The sequence below is a fragment of the Protopterus annectens genome, chromosome 2.part2 (assembly GCF_019279795.1).
Source record: "Protopterus annectens isolate FY-2018-M chromosome 2.part2, PAN1.0, whole genome shotgun sequence".
In the NCBI taxonomy this organism is placed as follows: Eukaryota; Metazoa; Chordata; order Ceratodontiformes; family Protopteridae; genus Protopterus; species Protopterus annectens.
In genome coordinates, this window is record NC_056730.1 from 711,154,087 (window position 1) to 711,174,969 (window position 20,883).

Consider the following 20,883-nt stretch of genomic DNA (forward strand, 5'->3'; position numbering starts at 1 on the left):
ATAGTGGGATAAAGCCGTGACTACACCTCAGGTCACCTAAGATTAATTCATGATTTGAACACTTGACAGAGATGGCAGGGAGGATGTACCTGCCCATCCTGGGAGGGTGGCCAGACTAGTGCTGTCTGTTGCCACAGTCATGTGGAGGAAGGTCAGCTCTGGAGGTCTCTGGGGGTACAGACGTTTTGCCATTAAGCCACTTCAGCAGTTGGTCTCATTCCAGCTGCACAGGAGCATGCACCCACATCAGGAAGTGCATTGCGGTCTCCATGATGTGTAGGTTGTCTGTCTTCCACATATAGGAGGGATTAGGCCTAATAACTACACCATCAGTGTTGGGATGCCAGTGAAGGCAAAAAATACTGCTGAATCTGCCTCTGTGATGGTTTCCCCCAGCCAGTCCTTTCCCTCAGTGGAGAATAACCAGGACCTGAGGAGTAGAATAGGCATGAAATTCTAAAGGGTTGCAGCATTGCAACCATGGATTTAGTTTTTATTTATGGCACTGGGGTTGCTCTGGGAAATGGAAGCAGTATATTTTAAATGTAACAGTTCATACCATACATTTGTCATATGTATTGTGACAGAAATGCTCAGCAGGCTTTGTGCATGTTGTATTTTATGTCGGTCTTAAAATTCTGAGCTGGAACTGATCTCTGGGAATGATTCCAGACCACTGTCTACAGATGACCTACTCAAGCATTCAGTATGAGTGGTGAGAGGGAAATGAAACCAAGACTACAGGTTGAAGCCCCTGACCAACTAACAGTCATAACCTTTTGTGCTACTCTGTTAATGACATGGGGTTGCTGTGCAAGTACAGAAAAGGTGCAGTGTGGTGGAATGTACATGTATGATGAGGACACACTGTATGGTGCTCATCTCCTCACACAACCTTGCACCTAGAAGCAAAATTATGCAACATTCCTTGCAAGGGACTGCTGTATGCAGTATGGATAATACCTGTCAGCCTTAGCTTTTTACCAATTCAAAAACAGTCCAAAGAAAGGGGGAAGAACAGCCTTAAGTGAACAGCACTAATCAACAAACTAAAATGAGGTAGTAGGCTGCAAAGAACCACAAAAAAGGGACTCCGCTTAGGTGCAAAACAGTTTAATAAAAATTCAAAACAGTTTATTAAACTGTTTCCACCTAAGGGGCATCCTTTTCGTGTGGTTCTTCGGAGCCTTTTACCTCATTTTATTTTGCTTCTTACCCATTTAAGCATACAAGCATTCATTTGTATTTCATTTATGCTTTATCATCTGAGACTAATGCAACAAAAGTGTGCAGTGTTGCCATACTGCAGACCATTACTGTGGCACTACAGCCCATCTGTACATGCAGGAAACGTTATGGAGCCAATAACGCTTTACAAGTGATTTAACTTTTATGAGCGTGTGTATGTGGTGTCAGTAGCTGTTTATTTACAGTTCTGTCAGGCATCAAGATCTCACTGGAGCATTTCCACCATTTTAACAGTGGAGTTGTTATAAAGGACCACTAACTATGCTCATAGGTTCATAGAAGGTTCCTAAACTAACGGCCTTACAGAATGTGGTATGGGTTTTGGAGAAGTTGCATGGAGTTGAAGGTTCACTGGGCACATTGATTTGAATGTGTGATTACAGAAAATCTTGGTTTTCACCTGTACTTCATTTTATCCATTCGTAAATATGTGCTGGATGCCTCAGTTAACTGGAGCTGCTCTGCGTTTGGCATCTTTTGCCAGAGGTTCAGAGTGATTCTGCTTTAATCCAAGGCATCCAAGACAAAAATCAAGAAAATTAGTATATTTTGTGTGTTATTTGCACTGCATTGTGATTGTTCACTGTATTTTTTTTCTGCTTCTTGCTGCTATGACTGTACATTTTCTGCAATTGTTTCAAACTGAATTTTCATCCTCCATATCATAGTCTTGAATCAGGCCTGCTGAATCTAGCCTGTTTTTGTTACACTTGTGCACTGAATCAGCCATCTTGTATTAAGAAAGCCTCCCCTGTACCCTTGTGGCAGAAGAATGTGGATTCAGCCTTGTCTGAGCTGAGGATTGCCGGAGGAAGGTTCATTGTGTACTTTCCTATTGGTAGATTATTAGTTTAAAACTGTTTAATTTCACCTGTATTTAAGCCTTGTTTTTGTGCTCAATTAACCAGAGCTGCTCAGCATTTCACATCTTTTGCCAGAGGTCCAGAGTGATTCTGCTTTAATCCAAAGCATCCAAGAAAAAATCAAGAAAGTAAGTATATTTTGTGTGTCTGTTGCACTTTTTTAACTGCATTGTGTCTGTTCACTGCATTTTTTTCTGCTTTTTGCTACTGTGACTGTATGTTTTCTGCATTTCTTTCAAACGGAACTTTCAGCCTAGATGCACAGTCTAGATTCAGACCTGCTGAATCTAGCCTGTTTTTGTTACACTTGAGCACTAAACTACCCATCTTACATTAAGAAAGGCTCCCCTGCACCCTTGTGGCAGAAAAATATGGATTTAGCCTTGTCTGAGCTGGGGATTGCTGGAAGTAGGTTCATTGTGTACTTTTCTATTGGTAGATTAGTTTAAAACTGTTACAGTTTGCCTGGATTTAAGCCTTGCATTTGCGTAGTTTTGTGCTCAATTAATCGGAGCTACTCAGTGTCTGGCATCTTTTGCCAGAGGTCCAGAGTGATTCTGCTTTAATTAAAGTCATCCAAGAAAAAAATCAAGAAAATAAGTATATTTTGTACGTCTGTTGCACTTTTTAAACTGTATTGTGTCTGTTCACTGCATTTTTTCTGCTTTTTGCTGCTGTGACTGTATATTTTGTGCAGTTGTTTCAAACTCAATTTTCATCCTCCATATCATAGTCTAGATTCAGGCCTGCTGAATCTAGCCTGTATTTGTTACACTTAAGCACTAAACCAGTGTAGATTCGGCCTTGTTTGAGCTGGGGATTGCTGAGGTAGGTTCATTGTGTACTTTCCTATTGGTAGATTAGTTTAAAACTGTTGAATTTCACCTGTATTTAAACTTCTATTTGTGCATCACTGCACATTGTGCAACAGTGGTTAATGGTATAATGTGTTGACGTAAATGCTTTGTAACAGAGTTTTTCCTTAAACAACTGTCAGTGGAACCCTCACAAGCTTCTGTGTTGCACTAAAGGCAACTTAGTTGCACACTGAGCAGCATTGGCAAACCTGTCACCCCCAGCCCTTGATTGAACAAACCTTGATATTCCAAGGACAAAAAATGATCAACCGAGCCCACTCCCTTCTCTAATAGCTCATACGGAAAAAAACTGATATAATGAACAGGCAGTTTCCTCATCACTTCTCCAGTCAGACTGATTGACATGGGAATACTGAGGCAATGTAGTAATTGTCTCATATATACTGACAACCATTTACTCCTACAGCAAACAAATACCCTATGTGAGAGATGTAAGTACAGATTGAAATTATAATCACTTCTTTCATGTAACAAAAAACAGATACCAAACAGGTTGTCAGTACACACGCTACACTTCTCATAGGACGGGAGCCCTTCATTTGTTCGAACTTTCAAATGTTCTAAACTCATATGGCCGACACCGTATGAGCGAACATTTGAAAGGCCGACAATGGATAGCGGAGATCCTGCTACAGTGCGGGACTGGGAGATTCCCCTTTCCTGCATTGTAGTGCGACCTCGGAGTGAGAATGTTTAAGTAGCAGGGGGTGTGGGGGGTGCAGGGGGGCTTGCCTCCCTGCATAACACAGTTTTACTGTGTTTACAGGCAGGTAAATGGTGCTATTTCAGGATGTCGGTCTTTCGGAATGTCGATCATATGGTGTCGGCCATATGAAAGTCAGCATTCTGAAGTACACCCCATAGGACATAAAACACTATACATAGGCCCACATGTGTGGAGGTATTTACTAGAAGGTTACCAAAAGTCCAGAGATGACCTAAATGTAAATAAAGTACACACACTATTATGCAAATTGAAACCACTACACATAATAGCGCATAAAAATGTGTCTCAGCAAATAAGCCCCTAAGGCAAAACACCTCTAAACCTAATGTCCTGGTCATAGGCAACTCCATAGTGAGAGACACACATATTTCCCTCAACAGGTTGGATAAAGAGAAGGTTGCGGTCAGCTGCCTGTCAGGTGCCAGGATCCATCAGATCACACATGCATTCAAGTCACGCAACAACAAGTACCATTATGATTCATGTTGGGGTGAATGACCTGAGACATACAACTCTGGACTATATGAAGAGAGACATGACAGAACTCTCAGATTATGTGTCCCAGGCAGATATGACCTTAGCCTTAAGCAGCATTCTACCTTCACCAGGATGATTCCACAGTATAAACAAAAAAGATCAACTTCAACAACTGACTTAACTTCTGTTGTCTGTCCAGGGGGATCCATTATCTGTCAGCCTTGGATAACATGGTCAACAGGCCATGCTGCTTTTCCAGAGAGGTTCTGCGCCTGTATCCTGTAGGCTCGCTACCTCATAGTGCCTTTTTTAGGCAATGTCTAAATACAATTTTCGATTTAACAAAATCCACCCAAAGCTAACTCAGCGTTCTGCTGCTTCATGGTAGAAGTCTAAACATGAAGCTGCACTCCCCGGGTGCACTTTTCACTTTGGAAGATACTGACCCTGGTAAGGTCAAACCATAAAACTGTCTCATTCAAAGTAATTAGTGGACCTGGACACCCACAGGAGCAAGAAAAAAAAAACTGAAAAACTTTTTCAAAGCAAACTTCAGACTTCTAAGCGAAGGTGTAAAAAGTTTTATACCCCCCACACTCACAGAAAACAATGACTCATATGTAAAGGTGCACTGAGATGCCCTGTACAAACACTTGAGCAGCTGTATAGACTCAGCTGTACCTGACTGCATCAAAACCAGGTCCTCCCGATAAAACAAGCCATCCTGGTGGACCGCAAGTATAATCAGGTTATATAACAAGAGGAGGAAACTAATTCCTAAGAATAAGAGGTGACTGACTCAGCAGAGGAATTGCCTCCTCAGCTTGAACAAGCAAATCCAAAATCTAATGAAATCCTCTAAAGCTAAATATGAAGCTAAAGCAGCATCCCTAGTTAAGGATAATCATAAGGCATTCCTTAATTATGTCAAAATCTAATAGGCATGCTCAGATATGCACAGAACTGGTAATAGATGGTACCACTCATACTGCACCAGAGGAAATCACCAACCTGCTAGCCAGTAGATGTGGTGCAAACTTCACCCCCCATGGCCCCTTCAGCCATACCTCAAAGCATACCAGATACCAATCATCTGCCTTATATCTCTAGAGATAAGGTCTTATCTGCACTCTCCAAGGCCAAAAACACAGCCTCAGTGGGTCAAGATGACATCCCAGGATGGTTATTAAGTAAACTAAAACAGGACCTAGCAGGCCCACTTAGTGTTCCCTTTAACCATAGCCTGAGAACTGGCTTTGTCCCAGCGGGCTGGAGAACAGCAACAGTAATTCCCTTGCACAAAGGGGGGCTATCAACAGACTCTGGGAACTATAGACCCATAAGTCTAACCAGTCTCTTCTGCAAGACCATGGAAAGAGTCATCATGGACTTTATCAGGAAGTCCATAGGTGACCGTCAAACTCTAGACCCAACTAAGTTTTGCTTCATTGAGGGTAGATCATGCTTATTAAACCTAGTAGACTAATTTGAGAAAGTCACCAAAGACCTGGATGTAGGTAAGACAGTGCATACTACCTGTCTAGACCTTACCAAGGCTTGTGGCACAATCCCCCACCCAGGTATCATTGAAAAATTCTCTCGGCTGGGGATTAACCCTTACATCATTAGATGGGTAGCCAATTGGCTCACCGACAGAACACATAGTGTCGAAGTTGGTGACTCTACCGCTACCAGTAGACCTGGCACCAGTGGTGTACCACAGGGTTCTGTACTGGGCTCTTTACTGTTCAGAATCTACTTCTTGGAACTGTAGGCTAAATTAGACAACCTTTGACTCACTAAGTTCGCTGATGATTGCAAACTGGGTGCAGTCATTGAGTCCCCCAACAATGTTAACATACTACAGGAAGAGAACACAGTAAAAACCACACAGTGAACCTCGGGCAAAAAAACCCCCACTATAATCAAAAACGCCTAAGGTAGGATATGCCGCTTAGATATATTAAGCCCAAACTCCAAAAGCAGAAAACCAATTTATTAAGCGATTTTGTCCTAGTCCAGTAAGGACTTCTTCAGAATAAAAAACGCACCCAAATCACTCAGTTAAAAACACTGAATGAAATCACATGACCCCTTAATTAATACAATAGCAATCAGTATTACATTGGTTAATGCTAAAATAACCAAAAATATAATCATACAAATGTAAGTTGTATATAAAAACAAATATCACAACTCCAAAAATAAAACACAATATTTATAAACATGATAAACTAAAACTACCAGTAAGAAACAGGATTAAAAAGGCCAGATGAATAACACACTTAACCCATAAATCCCAAACATAAAGCTGAAATAGAACACAAAAACAGAACCTAGTACATATTAAGAGCCCTTTGTTTAAGGAGTATCAGATTTGTACTTTCATTAAGACCAGGAGGAGCAGTAGTGTTCAGCCTGAGTTGCCAATAAAATTCTTTCATGGCCAATAAATTCTCCCAACATCTACCAAATGAGTCCTTCTGCACCCTATCAATAATACCAAAGAGGAACTTATTAAAATTATAACAGACTGTTGCATGTTTATATAGGGCATTAGTTAAATGGCAATGTTTAATAGCATACAAGTGTTCCTAAATACGATGACGTAAAGTTCTTTCCATCTTACCAATATAAAAATAATGGCAGCCCTGACAGTTACCAATATATACCAACCCTGAACTACCACATTCACCTGTCTTTAATTGCATTAACTGAGGGGGGGGGGGGCTTCCCACCACTGCTTCCTGTCCTGATAAAATATATCTACAGTAACTACATCTACCACATTTATAAGTACCTCTTTGGTCACCCCTATCTAATATGGAGTGCTCAAATAAATATTTAAAATTTGTATCAGTCTTAAACACAAAACATGGCTTATCACCCAACTTCTGTGAAAATTCCGAATTAGTCAGCAATAAAACCCAATTCCTAATTAAAATAGTTTTCACATCCTTACTAAATCCATCATACTGGAGGACCATAGAGTGTTCAAACTTTTTCTCGACATTACTATTTCTGGGAGAAATAAACTCAGCATCACTCCCAAAAATGGGTTTAAAGTAAGAACCCCCTCCCTCTAGGACTTACAAATCAGATCAAAAGGATAACCCCTCTCTTCAAATATTTTAAATAAAATACTCAACTGACTTCTAAATTCATCAATATTAAAACACATACGGGCCTCTTAATATGAAGGGGATGGTTACTATGAAAATCAAGAAAAGTGTTCGAATATGTAGGTTTCCTAAATAGTTTTGATCCAAAACAACAGTTAGTAGAATCCTTAAAAATAGTAACATCCCAGTAATCAATACTGTCAACCGAAGTCCTATAGGTAAACTTAAAATAATGACAAATCCCATTCATATAATTCACAAAACTTTCAACATCCCTGGTACTGTCTTTCAATAAAATAAAAACATTGTCCAGGTAACGTAAATATAGAGACCAACATTCATTGTGTTCTGAATTTAAAATTAATTTTTTCTCCCAAGAAAACAGAACTAAATTTGCGTAAATGGGTGCAGAGCTTGCACCCATTGCTACTCCCTTAACCTGTTTAAAAAATTCCCCACCAAAGGTAAAGTAATTGTTCATTATTAGGATTAGCATGTCTGGGATGGCCACGGTGGTGCAGCAGTTAGCGTTGTCGCCTCACAGCAAGAGGTTCTCCGGTTCAATTCTCGGCTGGAGCACCTTCTGTGTTGAGTCTGCATGTCCTCCTCGCAGTCGAGTGACATTTAAAGACATGCATGTAGGTGCGTGCACGAATGGGTGTGCCTTCGTTGAAGGTTGGGCGTCGGGCTGGCACCTCGACACCGTAAAAATCTACTGCCAATCATAAGCAGACTGGCGTTCTGCTGTGGTGACCCCTAACTGGGAAAAGCCAAAAGACATTACTACTGGGATTAGCATATCTAGGCTTGTCCAGGCTGTAGGGCCACTAACCTAGTAACCTTCTATGAACCTTTGAACAAGCTAAAATACCTGAGTGGGGGATTGTGTCAAATGCCTTGGCTAGGTCACCATAGGTGGTATGCACTGTCTTTCCCTCGTCCAGGCCCTTGGTGACTTGCCCAAAAAAGTCAGTCATGTTTAACAGGCCTGGATATATCTTTAATGAATCCAAACTGGGTAGGGTCCAGAGTTTGGAGATTACCTAGTCCTTGTTAATAAGGTCCATAATGATTCTTTTCATGGCCTTGCAGATGAGACTAGTCAAGCTTATGGGCCTATAATTCCCATGGTCAGTTGATGGTCCCCCTTTGTGCAGAGGGATTACTGTTACTGTCCTTCATTCTGCCAGAGCATAGCCTGTTCGCATGCTGCGGTTAAACAGGAGTGAAAGTAGGTCTGCTAGGTCATGTTTTAAGTTGTTTGAAACGCAACCTGGGATGCTGTCTGGTCCCATTGATGCTGTGTTTTTTGCGTTGGAGTGCGCCGAGATGATCTACTGTCTTGAGATAATAGTCTGATGAATACTGGCAGGTATACTTTGGGGGATGACTGGAGGGGACGGGGGGGGTGACGTTTGCTCCAAATCTGTCAGCTAGCAGGTTGGCTATTACGTCCAGTTGAGTATGGCTGGTGCCATCCACAATGAATTCAGCGCATAGCTGAGTATTCACTTTTAGATTTTGAACATACTGAAAGAATGCCTTGTGATTTTCCTTAGCTAAGGAGGTATTTTTGCTTTGTAATAAGCTTTGGAGGACTTGACAAGATCTCTAATTTGTGTGTTTGTTTAAGCTAGAGAGAGGTTACTTTTTGTTCTTGGACATTAATTTCTTTCTTTTGTTATATAGCCTATTTATACTAGGGGTCCACCAGAGTGGCTTGTTTTTTCGGCAACACCTGGTGTTAATCAGGTGAGGTACAGCCAATTTTATACAACTGCTTAAGTGGTTATGCAGGGCATTAGTGTACACCTCTGCATAGTAGTCTGTGTTATCTGTGTTGAAAATTCTTATACAGTACCATCACTTAGTAGGAGGTAATTTATCTTTTTAAGTGTTTTTGAGTTTGATGGGATATCTGGTATTATAATTAAATTGAATCATTGTATATTAATCAGATCAGACAATAGTAGTAGAAGTAGCGAACTTAAACTTGTGTTAAGTCAAAACAAAACAAAAAATAATAATAGAAAATATATAATTGTACAGCATTACTAAGTATTCGAAAGTAATCCAAGCAAGGCAGGCAGTCTGTTTCCAGTCGAAAATCCTTTATTAAGTACACAGACAAGCGATCCTAGTAAAACAAAAATATTTTTTTTGTTTTACTTGGATCGCTTGTCTGTGTACTTAATACAGGATTTTCGACTGGAAACAGACTGCCTGCCTTGCTGAACTTAATACTTAGTAATGCTGTACAATTATAAATTTTCTATTATTATTTTTTGTTTTGTTTTGACTTGAGACAAGTTTAAGTTCACTACTTCTACTACTATTGTCTGATCTGATTAATATAGAGTGATTAACTAGAAATATATGGACTGAAAATCTTCCACACAGAGAAGTTTCTTATACTGTTTTGTTTTTGGACCCACTACACTTTAGTGGGTTGTTTTGAGACTTCGGGGATACCACGGAGATTACTTGTTTTATAATTAAATGTCTCAGTGACTGCATAGACATCAGCATCTTCCAAAGTTAGGAGCTCTTCCCAGGAGTGCAGTTTCTTGTTTAGACTCCTAGCATTAAGCAGCAGTACCTTGACTTTATCAAGAAAGGATTTTGTTATATTGGGATGTTGGTTATTTTGACACTGCCTAAAAAAGGTACAGTAGGGGTGGCTGATGCCTTTGCCAATATCCGAAAGCCTAGAGCAGGAAGGGGCAGACCATCTGTGGCAAAGCAGGGTGGCCTATTGACCATGTCTTCCCAGGCTGACAAATATTGAATCCCCTTGGACTGACACCAGAAGCTAAGCCAATTGTTTGTCAGTCATTTTTTTTTGTATTGTGGCATCATCCTTGAAGAACGTAGAATGCTGTCAAGGCTAGTCTTATACCTGTCTGTGGCACATAATCTGAGAGCTCAGTCATGTCTATACATAAGATAAAATAGGTCACTTAAGGTTAATCATTTATGAACTGAGGGGGTGGAGCTAGGAACTATACCTTCTATTTAAGGGGTAAAATAAAACATTTCAGAAAAGCTCACCAGACTCTGCTACACTTTGCCGAGAAGGAAAGGTTAGTTTGCTTTTTATTTATTGTATTTTATATTACTTTATTGCCTTTTTATATTTTGAATACTGTGATTTGTTTTCTTTACCTTGTGTTTTACTTGTATTCTGCTTTTAACTGCATATTAAAACTTCAAAAGAGACCACAGCTCTGTCTCTTGTGAGTCAGGCAGAAATTTTTTCCCACCCATCAACTTGCTTACTGTTGTGTTCTTAAATACCACTGTCTTTCTAGTTGCCTGCCTCTTATGTTAATTTGACCATATATCTCATTTCCTCTCTGCTTTCACTGGCTTGTGTGAGTTAGCACAAAATTATCATTTTGTGAAATTACTCCTCTTCAACTATTTATATTTGTTGGCCATCTTACTGTATTCCATAGTATCAGAATACAAAAGTGACCACCCTCTTTTATTCTATCTTGCTGTTTTAAAAATAGTGACTCCCCACTAAAACTTAACTTTTTAGACAGGTAAAACTTATATTACCTACTTTCACATCTAACGTATCTACTGCACACTGCAGTGTTTATGGTAAACCATGTTTTTTCATCTTACCTTTAAGCATCCCTCTGACTAGCACTTGCTCTAATACCTGCTGGAAAGCACTAGGAAGCTTTAAACTGATACAAGCACTCAACTCTCCTTGTTAATAAGGAGAAATTAATCGTAGGCACTAAACAGCCTATAATTGCAAAGTACCTTGCTAAGGCAAGGGAAAACAGCTCCTGTACTTTACAAAAAAAGCACCAAACCAGGCATGTGCAAGGGTCAGCTTCGGGTGATTTCTCCTGTCCACCTGGTGAATCTGGGCATACTGGGGCAATGCAGCAATTGCCTCATGTACACAGACAACCCTCTCCTCCTGCCACCCAACACTACAACCTGTGAGAGATGCACTTACATAGCCAAACTGGAAGCAAAGCTCTCTCCACCCAAGATTGTGCTAGACAGTCAAGAGGAGAAGGTTAACACCCACACTAAACCTCAAGCAACACATAGTCCTTCTAAACCCACACCACCAACACCCACACATAGCAACATTAAATCCACATATGCGGAGGCCCTTAACTGTAACCTGCCCAAACAACAAGGACTGCCCAAACAACAAGGACCTCCAAAGCTGAAATGCAAACAAACACCAATCACAACCAAAGTGTCACATAGCTCACAACACCACTGTGCCACCCAGCAACAGCCGCTAAGGCAAGAAAACGTACCTAACCCTTTAGTCATAGGTGACTCTATAGTCAGGCACACTGATATCCCACTCACCAGGCTGAACAAGGAGAAAATTACAGTCAGCCGCCTGTCGGGTGCCAGGATCCACCACATAACGCATGCAGTCAAGTCACTCCACAACAAGTACAAATATGACTCTGTCATTGTCCATGTTGGAGTGAATGACTTGAGACGTGCCTCCTTGGACTACATGAAAAGAGACATGGAAGAGCTCTCAGATCATGAGGCCCAGGCAGGTATGACCCTAGCCCTGAGCAACATCATGCCTTCGCACAGAATGATACCATAATATAAGGACAAAATGATTGACTTCAACAATTGGCTAAGCTTCTGGTGTCATTCAAGGGGGATCCAGTATCTGTCTGCCTGGAATGACATGATCAACAGACCATGATGCTTTGCCAGAGACAGTCTGCACCTGTCACCCCTGGGATTCAGGTTACTGGCTAAGGCTCTTGCCACCCTTATAGTGCCTTTGTTAGGCAAAGTTCAAAGGAAAAAAACACCACCATAACAGGTACAACCATGCAAATTCTGAAGGTAATGCTACTCAATGCTAGAGGTCTAAACCTCAAAATGCACTCTCTCGAGACACTCCTAAAAATGGAGAACATTGATATCTGTGCAGTAACTGAGACCTGGTTCAAGGCTCCAGAGAGCACCCCTGCAATACCAGGCTACAACTCTTACCACACTTTTCGGTCACCAAACCAGGACCAAAACACTAAAGGTGGAGGAGTGTCCATATTCAAGAAGGATATTCACACCACCAGGCTAGTTGCCCAACACAATGCGTCTGAAATTCTCCAGGTGCAACTAACACTAGGTAAGACTGCAATCCAAATTGTAGCTTGCTACAGATCCCCCACCATGCCCCAAGATTCTCACTACACCTTTCTAAACATACTGGAAAATATTAAGATACAACCAAACACCCTAATACTGGGTGATTTCAACTACCCTGCCATTAACTGAGAAAACTACTCGTGTACCAACACCTTTGCCCAACGGTTCTTGGAATTCATAAATTCCAATGCCCTGGATCATCTAATCCATAGTCCCACCAGGGGCTCCAATATCCTAGACCTGGTCATTACCAACATGGGAAATCGATGCTCCACACCTATGGTCACCCCCTCGTTGGTCAGGTCTGACCATAAGCTAATCACCCTTAACATCCACATCCCACCCCCACCCCCAGTAAGGAAACCTCCATAATAAACTTCTCCAAAGCCAACTTCATGCTACTCAAGTCAGAAGTGACAAACTTCATGACACCCATGCAGATGGGAACTGAAAGTCTGACTGCTGAATCCTACACTAAGGCACTGTATGAGCACATCCACTCATGCATGAATCATGCCATCCCAAATAGAACCAAGATGCTGTCCTCCAAAAAAAGGAAGCCAATCTGGTGATCGCCTGTCATAAACAAACTTTACAACAAAAGGAAGATACTGTTGCAGAAAAGAGGAAAATCCCAGGATGCAAAAAACTCCCTTACCAGCCTCAGTAAGAAGCTGAGATCCCTCATAAAATCGTCAAAAGCTAGTTATGAAAATAAAATTGCCAAAGATTCCAAAGACAACCGCAAGGCATTCTATAACTATGTCAAGAATCTAAATGGCAATGCTCAGATCTGCTCTGAGCTACAACAGAATGGCATTAAATATACTGATGCCAAGGATATTGCCAATATCCTGGCAGATCAATTCAGTGCCAACTTCACCCCCCTCTCACCCCCTAAATGGCCCATCTCAATACCGGAAGATTGCCAAATTCCGGTAATAACGGCCACACAGGTAAAAAAACTCACTCTCCACAGCTAAGAATACAGCATCCATGGGACCAGATGACATCCGGGCTTTGTATTAAATGAACTACAAAATGAATTAGCACCTCACCTAAGTGTCATGTTTAATCATAGCCTCCCCTCAGGCTTCATGCCCACTGAGTGGCGCACAACTGCAGTTATCCCACTCCACAAGGGGAGATCCACCTTGGATCCTGGGAACTACCGCCCCATCAGTCTGACGAGCCTGATCTGCAAGGCCATGGAACGTATTATCATGGAACTTATAAACAAAGACATTGGCAACCTTCAAACACTGGACCCCATCCAGTTTGGGTTCATGAAGGGCCGATCTTGTCTCCTGAACCTGATTGACTTCTTTGAATCAGTCTCCAGAGCCATGGACGAGGTTAAGGCAGTACACACAGCCTATCTGGACCTCGCCAAGGCCATTGACACCATCCCCCACTCTGGAATAATAGATAGACTTAATAAGCTGGGCATTAATCCCTACATCACTCGATGGGTTGCCAACTGGCTTACTGACAGAACCCACACTGTAAAAGTAGCCGACTCCAAATACAGCTCCAGACAAGTGACAAGTGGAGTATCTCAGGGTTCAGTCCTGGGACCACTCTTGTTTGACATCTACTTCTGAAGTACAGGCCAACACTAGGGGACTCTGGCTAACAAAGTTCACAGATGACTGCAAACTGGGAACCATTACTGAATCCCAAAATGATGTGGATACTCTACAAAAGGGCCTTACAGAAACAGATGCTTGGTACCAGAGCCATGGGCTCAAGCTCAAGGCCAAGAAATGTATAGTTATCCCCTTTGGGAAAAAACATGTACCTGTGAATTACCACATAGGTGGCAGTACACTAAACACCGAAAGTGGGATAAGAGACTTAGGGACACAGGTGGACAGTGGTCTCACCTGTGATAACCACATCGCCACAACAGTCAGGAAATCCTTCTATGTGGCACACCTCATCACTAAGGGCTTTTCATCCAAAAAAAGAAGGTCATTGTCCCACTGTACTCAGCCCTCATTAGACCCATTATAAAATACAATGCCTCATGTGGTATGTACCTCTCAAGACATCTGCAACAACTGGAAAGGCCACAGAAATACCTCACTAAAAGAACCACAGGTCTAAAGCAGATGCCCTATGCTGACCGCCTTAAAAAACTCCAGCTATACTCTGTCGCATATCGTCTACTCAGAGGCAATCTCTGCTTAACATACAAGGCCATGTCAAACCCAGAGCTGCTGGAAATGCTACACTTAAAGAAATCCCAATCCCTCAGAGCCACACGCTCCAGGGATCTAAACCTTGTCATCACAATAAACAAAACATGCTGGAGGGATAGGTTCCTGACCCAGAGACTCCCCAGACTCTGGAATAGACTGCCCCTACATGTCAAGCAGAGTGCCTCTTTGGCCCTGTTCAAAAGGAACTTTGGCGATTGGATGGGAGAAAGGAAATTCACCCCGGGGATCATGTCAGTCGCCCTGCTAGACAGGGGTCCAGGGAAGTAAATAGTTTGGGAAGAAATAGCCAAGGGAATTGTTATGGCTAAGCTTGTATAGGCCCTAGGGCCGATAGCCTAGTACCAACCTATGAACCATATAGTCCAGTGAGGTATTTCTCAAGTTTTTCACCCCTAGGTGGACTATGATGGAGTCATACCAATACTTGTAGTTGAGTGACTTGAGTGACTTGATGGATCCTGACACCTGACAGGCAGCTAACTGTAACCCACTTCTTATCCAGCCTGGTAAAGGGAACATCGTGCATCCCACAATGGAGTCGCCTATGACCAATACAGTAGGTTTTGTGGTGTTATGCCTTATGGGCTTATTTGTTGAGATATTAGTGTGTGTGTGTGTTATTATGTGTTGTAGTTTTTTGCAGTGTTGTGTGTAAGTAGTTTCCATTTGGGAGGCCTGTGATTTTTTCATAAATTACTAGTGAGTACCTCCACATATGTGGGTCTATGTGTCATATCCTTATTCAGTGTGGGAAGGGTGTGTGTACTGACTATCTGTTTGGCATTTGATTTGTCCTTATGTGAGAGTCTTGCCTCCAATTTCATAGTGTAACTACATCTCTCACTTAAAGTATGTGTTTGTTTCAGGAGTAAGTGGTTGTCAGTTTACATGAGACAATTGCTACATTGCCTCAGGATGCCCATGTCTGTCAGACTGGCGAGACAGATGATGGGAAACTGCATGTCCATGACAGCAGGCTTTTACTGTATGTTTTATTAGGGAAGGGAATAGGTAAACTTGACAAGATTGTGCTGGTAGCACCGAGACTACAAGAGGGACTGATACTTTGTGTAGGCTAAGGTTAATCAGTAAGCAACACTGCTCAGTGTGCAGTTGAGTTGCTCCTGGAGAAGCAGAAAAGCTTGAAAGGGTTTTGCTGACAGCTATTTAAGGAAAAGCTTCTGTGCTTTTACATCTATACAGGGTACTACTAACCACTACTGTATGAACAGCAGCACTGCTCAAATGCGAGACTTAAATACAAGTAAAGAGAAACACGTTATAAGCTAACTACCTACCAGGAAAGAACACATTAAGCCTTCCACTGGTAATCCCCAACTCAGACAGGTTAGATCAGCACACTTCTGCCACAAGGGTGCAGAAAAACACCTTCTTAATGTAGAATAGCTGGCTTGGAGCCCAGGTGAAACAAGACCACACAAACTACCTACAACAGCCCTACAACTAACAGATGCAATGTAATACAGTGCAGTTAACTACTTAAAGCAGCAGACAGGACATTTTTTTTTGAAACTGCTAAAGTACAGTCATAGTATATAACAGAATTGCAAAAAATATACCTAGAGCTCTTTTGTATGCTTTCCAGCTCTGATAGACCAGGTAAACACCTACTGACACTAGATGAATGATCACAGTCCTTCTAATGAAATGCACAGTAAAGGAGTGTCCGGAGTGAAATGCTACCACAAACAAACTTAAAAGATATGGATACAGCAGTGTACTTTAAACAGCTTATAAAAGTTTGATTATTCAATAAAAGTACTTTGCTTTTTATAAATCATCCAAGAGCCACTGATTTGTACAGAATTTATAAAGGCACCAAAAACAAGATAAGCGGATTAATAAGCCCTCTAGCCAGTAGAACTACACATAGAAATCTCATGTGTTTACCCAACCTTAACAGACCAGGCTACCTCCCAGTGCACTAGATGGAAAGCCCACTCACCCCTTGATGTAAAAACAAGTACTTTCTAGAGTGTAAAATTACACTACTTTATCCAAACAGCTAGCTAGCTAATGAATTCAGAGCAAGTAAATCAGTAGAACAAGAGAACAGTTAAAATGCACCTTTTCAGTATAAGCACAAGGAAAGGCAAAAGTGTAGAAAGGGAGGAGCTTATTAAGCTCAATTTTGGGCAGCTTAAAATCACCCGGTTTAAGAAGTATATCAATGAAAAGAAGGGTAGATGGGGAAAAAACTAACAGGGAATCACCAGCAGTGCTTCAGTTTAGGGAGACACCACAAAATCCAGCAAAATCAAACAATATACAAAACCACAAAGGCCAGTAGAAACAAGTAGAAAAAGGAGAATTTATTTACACTCTAGCACCTTGGCTTAATGATAGCCTTCAAAGATTAAATTAACTAAACAAACAGCAGCAATATTTATACACCAATCACATGTATAATTAAACAATTGACTGCTTAGACAATTAAGCATATCCACAGACAGTTGTATTAAATTAAAATTTTCCAGTTGCATTCAGTGTTCAGATCTAAGGGGAATAAGGTATTATATTTTAAAATGAACATATATTCCTTTTACAGCAATCTATGTTTAATCGCCATTTCATTGACATGATTAAAATAAATCCGGTCTAAAATAGTAGCTTCCAAACCTACAGAGTCAGAGTTACGATACATTTTAAAATGCTATGCAATAGGACTTTCAGCTCTACATTTCTTTACATCTGTGATATGTTCTTGTAATCTCAATTTAAACTTTATCTTGCTTTCCCTCACATAAAAAAGACCATATGGACATTTTTAGAGCATAAATCATGCCATCCATGTTACAACTATGCCTCCCATTAACTTGAAGAGATAAACCATTAATTTTCTGAAAAGTATTTACAGTAAATTGACAAGAACAATTACCACAGGGAAATGTACCGAAAGAAGCAGGAACTTTAAATAAGCTAGAGTGCAAAAATATATTACAAACTATCATATCTTTCTAATTTCTCCCACATTTGTAGGAAATACAAGGATAATTCTACAAAACTTCTGATAAATCTTTAAATTGTAACAAAAACACCTAATAATGTTTTACTAGAGAAGTCAGATGGTCACTAAGGATATTAAATGTAGTCATAAAATACACTAGTTTATGCAGGCATGAAATCTTTTCAGAAAAAGACAAATGTCCAGAGATTCACTGTGTATTTAAGTATCACCCAAGAAATAATTTAACTAGTGAAAAAACATTTGAAATGTGCAGCCTAGATAATTTAAGTGTCTATCTCTCACATAGAACAAAGACACCAGGCCAAGCAGATTTCTCAAAACAGAAAACAAAATGGGGCAAATAAAACAGAAAGCAGCTCTATCACTCACAGAGAAAAAAAAATATAGGTTTACTTTCCTCACCTAGCAGGGAATCACCAGCAGTGCTTTAGTTTATGCAGGCTTGAAATCTTTTCATAAAAAGACGAAAGATGAGTAGAAAGCTACTGCTGCTGAAAATATGAAAACATGCAATAAAATGCAAACAAACTCGAGCATTAAAAGTGCATGTTCGATGATGATAAATGTAGTGACACACTCTGGATGTTATATAACATATCCCAATAGCAAGAAGCGGTTGTAGAGTAGTGCAACAGTAGTCTGTCCATGGAAAGTATGTATCTTGCAAGAACATATTTGGATATCTTCCAAGGTATCCCTCATGGAATAGAGGAGAACAGGAGTATGTGTACACGTGCAGAATTGCATGCTTTACCTTTTCCTTATGGAGTAGTCACGCCAAATGTCCAGATTGATTACTATGGTATTTTGTTGCTGGAATACCACTTAACAAGTAGGCATATTGCAGGTATTCCCTTTCAGGAAGGCCAGAGTTAGACTCTTTAGTTAAAGAAGCTACACCATTAAAAATAAAAGTGGTGGGGGGGGGGACCTTAATATGTTCTTGAATTTTATGCTGGTGAAGTCTCAGGGAAGAATGTGTGAGGAAGTAGATGTATGGATCCATAGGACCACCAAGAATTTGATTTAATTCATAGTCTTGAAATAGGTTTGGTCCTTTAGAAAAAGTGGAATGCAAATCACTCATGTCATTACACAAATGTGCATTCTTGAACAGCATACCCTTAGCTTGCTCCATTGGCTTAGAGGCGTAAAGCCGTGACTATAACTCAGGCAACTTGAGCTCGATTTGTGACTTGGGCACCTGCTGGAGCTGGCATAGAGGGGAAAGGAATGACAAGGCACTATCTGCTTTTGTCCATGCAAGGGATGGGAATAACTTGCAGACGGAATATGGGGGTAGGTCTGCAACTCTGGTAGAGACTCAGGTTGGTGGCTGGACCAGAAGGGTGAGCAGATCCAAAAGGCATTCAAAACCAAAAACCCCGACTGTGGACACACTTTGGGCATTGCAGCTAATAACTCACCTAATGTACAGGGCATGGCTTCATGTAGAAAGGGGGAGAGCAGACTGTAGAAGCCAATTTGCCACTGCAAGCAGCAGTGCAGCTGTCTGATCCATTCATGCTTCCAAGATCATGCTGGCACTTACCAGTCAAGAGGGCCAACTGGGAATCAAACCTTGGGGGGGGGGGCATCATTCAGGCTACCAGGAGCTGTAATGTGGACTGTGTAGGGGGCTTACGGTGTGCTGGACTGCCACAGAAAAACAATCCAACCCACATAAAGCCCATATTTGCAAAAGAGATATACAAATAAATAGATGTATACAGTAACCTTAGCTTTAATAGAGTTCCTTGGCAAAACACTGTCAGCAAGCTGTGTTTGAATGGAGGTGAAGTCTTTTTACAATTGTTTTCAATGGAGAGCGGGGGTATTTATTTATATTTGTTAACCAAGTAGGTGGACTGATACGAAAATCTTTTATAACCATATATCTGAAGTAGGAATGTTCATTTGTCTGCAACCTGTGGGTTACGGATCCGATATCGGATCCGAGCCGGCAACTTGTTTCAAGCTAATGGATCCGAGCTCCTAGCCCCTCCCTTCACCCATAATCCCCTGCTAACCCTCCATGACCTCAGATCTAGTTTGCCGCGCTTGTGATGGCAGGATCCTTTTTCTTGAGCTCCAGATAAGTGACTAAAACTTAAACTTTTTTCTTCAGAAAACTCCTTTTTTGTTTAAATTAACTTTTATTAAGTGTGTCTGAGTTAGGTTCCCTGTTTTTTGTTTATTTAATACCCTCCCTTCGCTGGTCGCTAGTGTGTGAGTGTTTGTGGTGTGCTTTTGGGGCCTGTGTGTGTGTGTAGTTGTTTTTCTTTGCTTTAAAAAAAAAAAAAAAAAAAAAAAAAAAAGGGAATGGCTGAGGCCCCAAAGGCCATATTTTCGAAATGTACCGAGTGTGGCCATAAGCTCTCCCCGGCTGATGGCCACACTCGGTGCGTTCGGTGCCTTGGGGTTGAACACCTCACCTCGGGCTGTACTATCTGTGCAGCGTTCAACCCCAGGGCACTGAAAGAGCGGAGGTCGAAGCTGGTCCTGGCGGGACTTCTACCCCCAGATTCGGCTTCGGCCTCCGCTTCCTCTACCACTCCTGTGGCTCCATCACAGCCTGTGATGGTTGCCACTCCTGCCCCCCTGCCTCCGACTGGGACTCAAACTCCCGCTAAAGTGTCGGAGGACAGGGAGGCCAGGAGGGAGAAACGGATGGAGAAGCACCAAAAGCGGCGGGCTGAGACCTCCGTTTCGGCCCCGCCAGCTAAGCGGGCTTCTCCCTCCATTGCTTCTAGGTCTCCTCCTCCTCGGCTCCGATCCCCTTCTTTCTCCCCGGGGCCCGAGGAGGAGGAGACCCGATCTCCGTCGAGGTCATCGAGGAGGCACTCCAGGCCTACCTCGGTGGCCTCTTCGAGATCCACATTTAGTTTATCTGATGCAGACTTGGATCGGATGATGCGAAGGTTCATCCAGGCCCAGCTGCAGATGGGAGTGCTCTTGCCTCCCCCCCCCCTCAGGGGGGGGAGCTCGACACCTTTTTTCCACCCAATTGCTCCTTCTCCGACCCGCTACCCGGGTTCGGAGTGCTCGGAGCCGAGCAGCCTTGGAGCCGGGGGTGGGTCGGCGCCGACAGTACTGTGTACTTCGGATCCGACCCTACCCTCGAGTCTGTCGGATCCGACCTCTCGGAGCCGTGGTCCGAGCTTCGGATCCGGGGGATTCAGTGTGCCTTC

The 20,883-nt window shown here is 41.9% G+C and overlaps 1 protein-coding gene across 1 annotated transcript in view; it reads left to right on the forward strand.

The window, feature by feature from the left end:
- LOC122795779 (endoplasmic reticulum aminopeptidase 2-like) overlaps window positions 1-20,883 on the forward strand; it is a 1,481,589-nt gene that overhangs the window by 1,327,262 nt on the left and 133,444 nt on the right. The gene's annotated exons all lie outside the window — the stretch shown is intronic.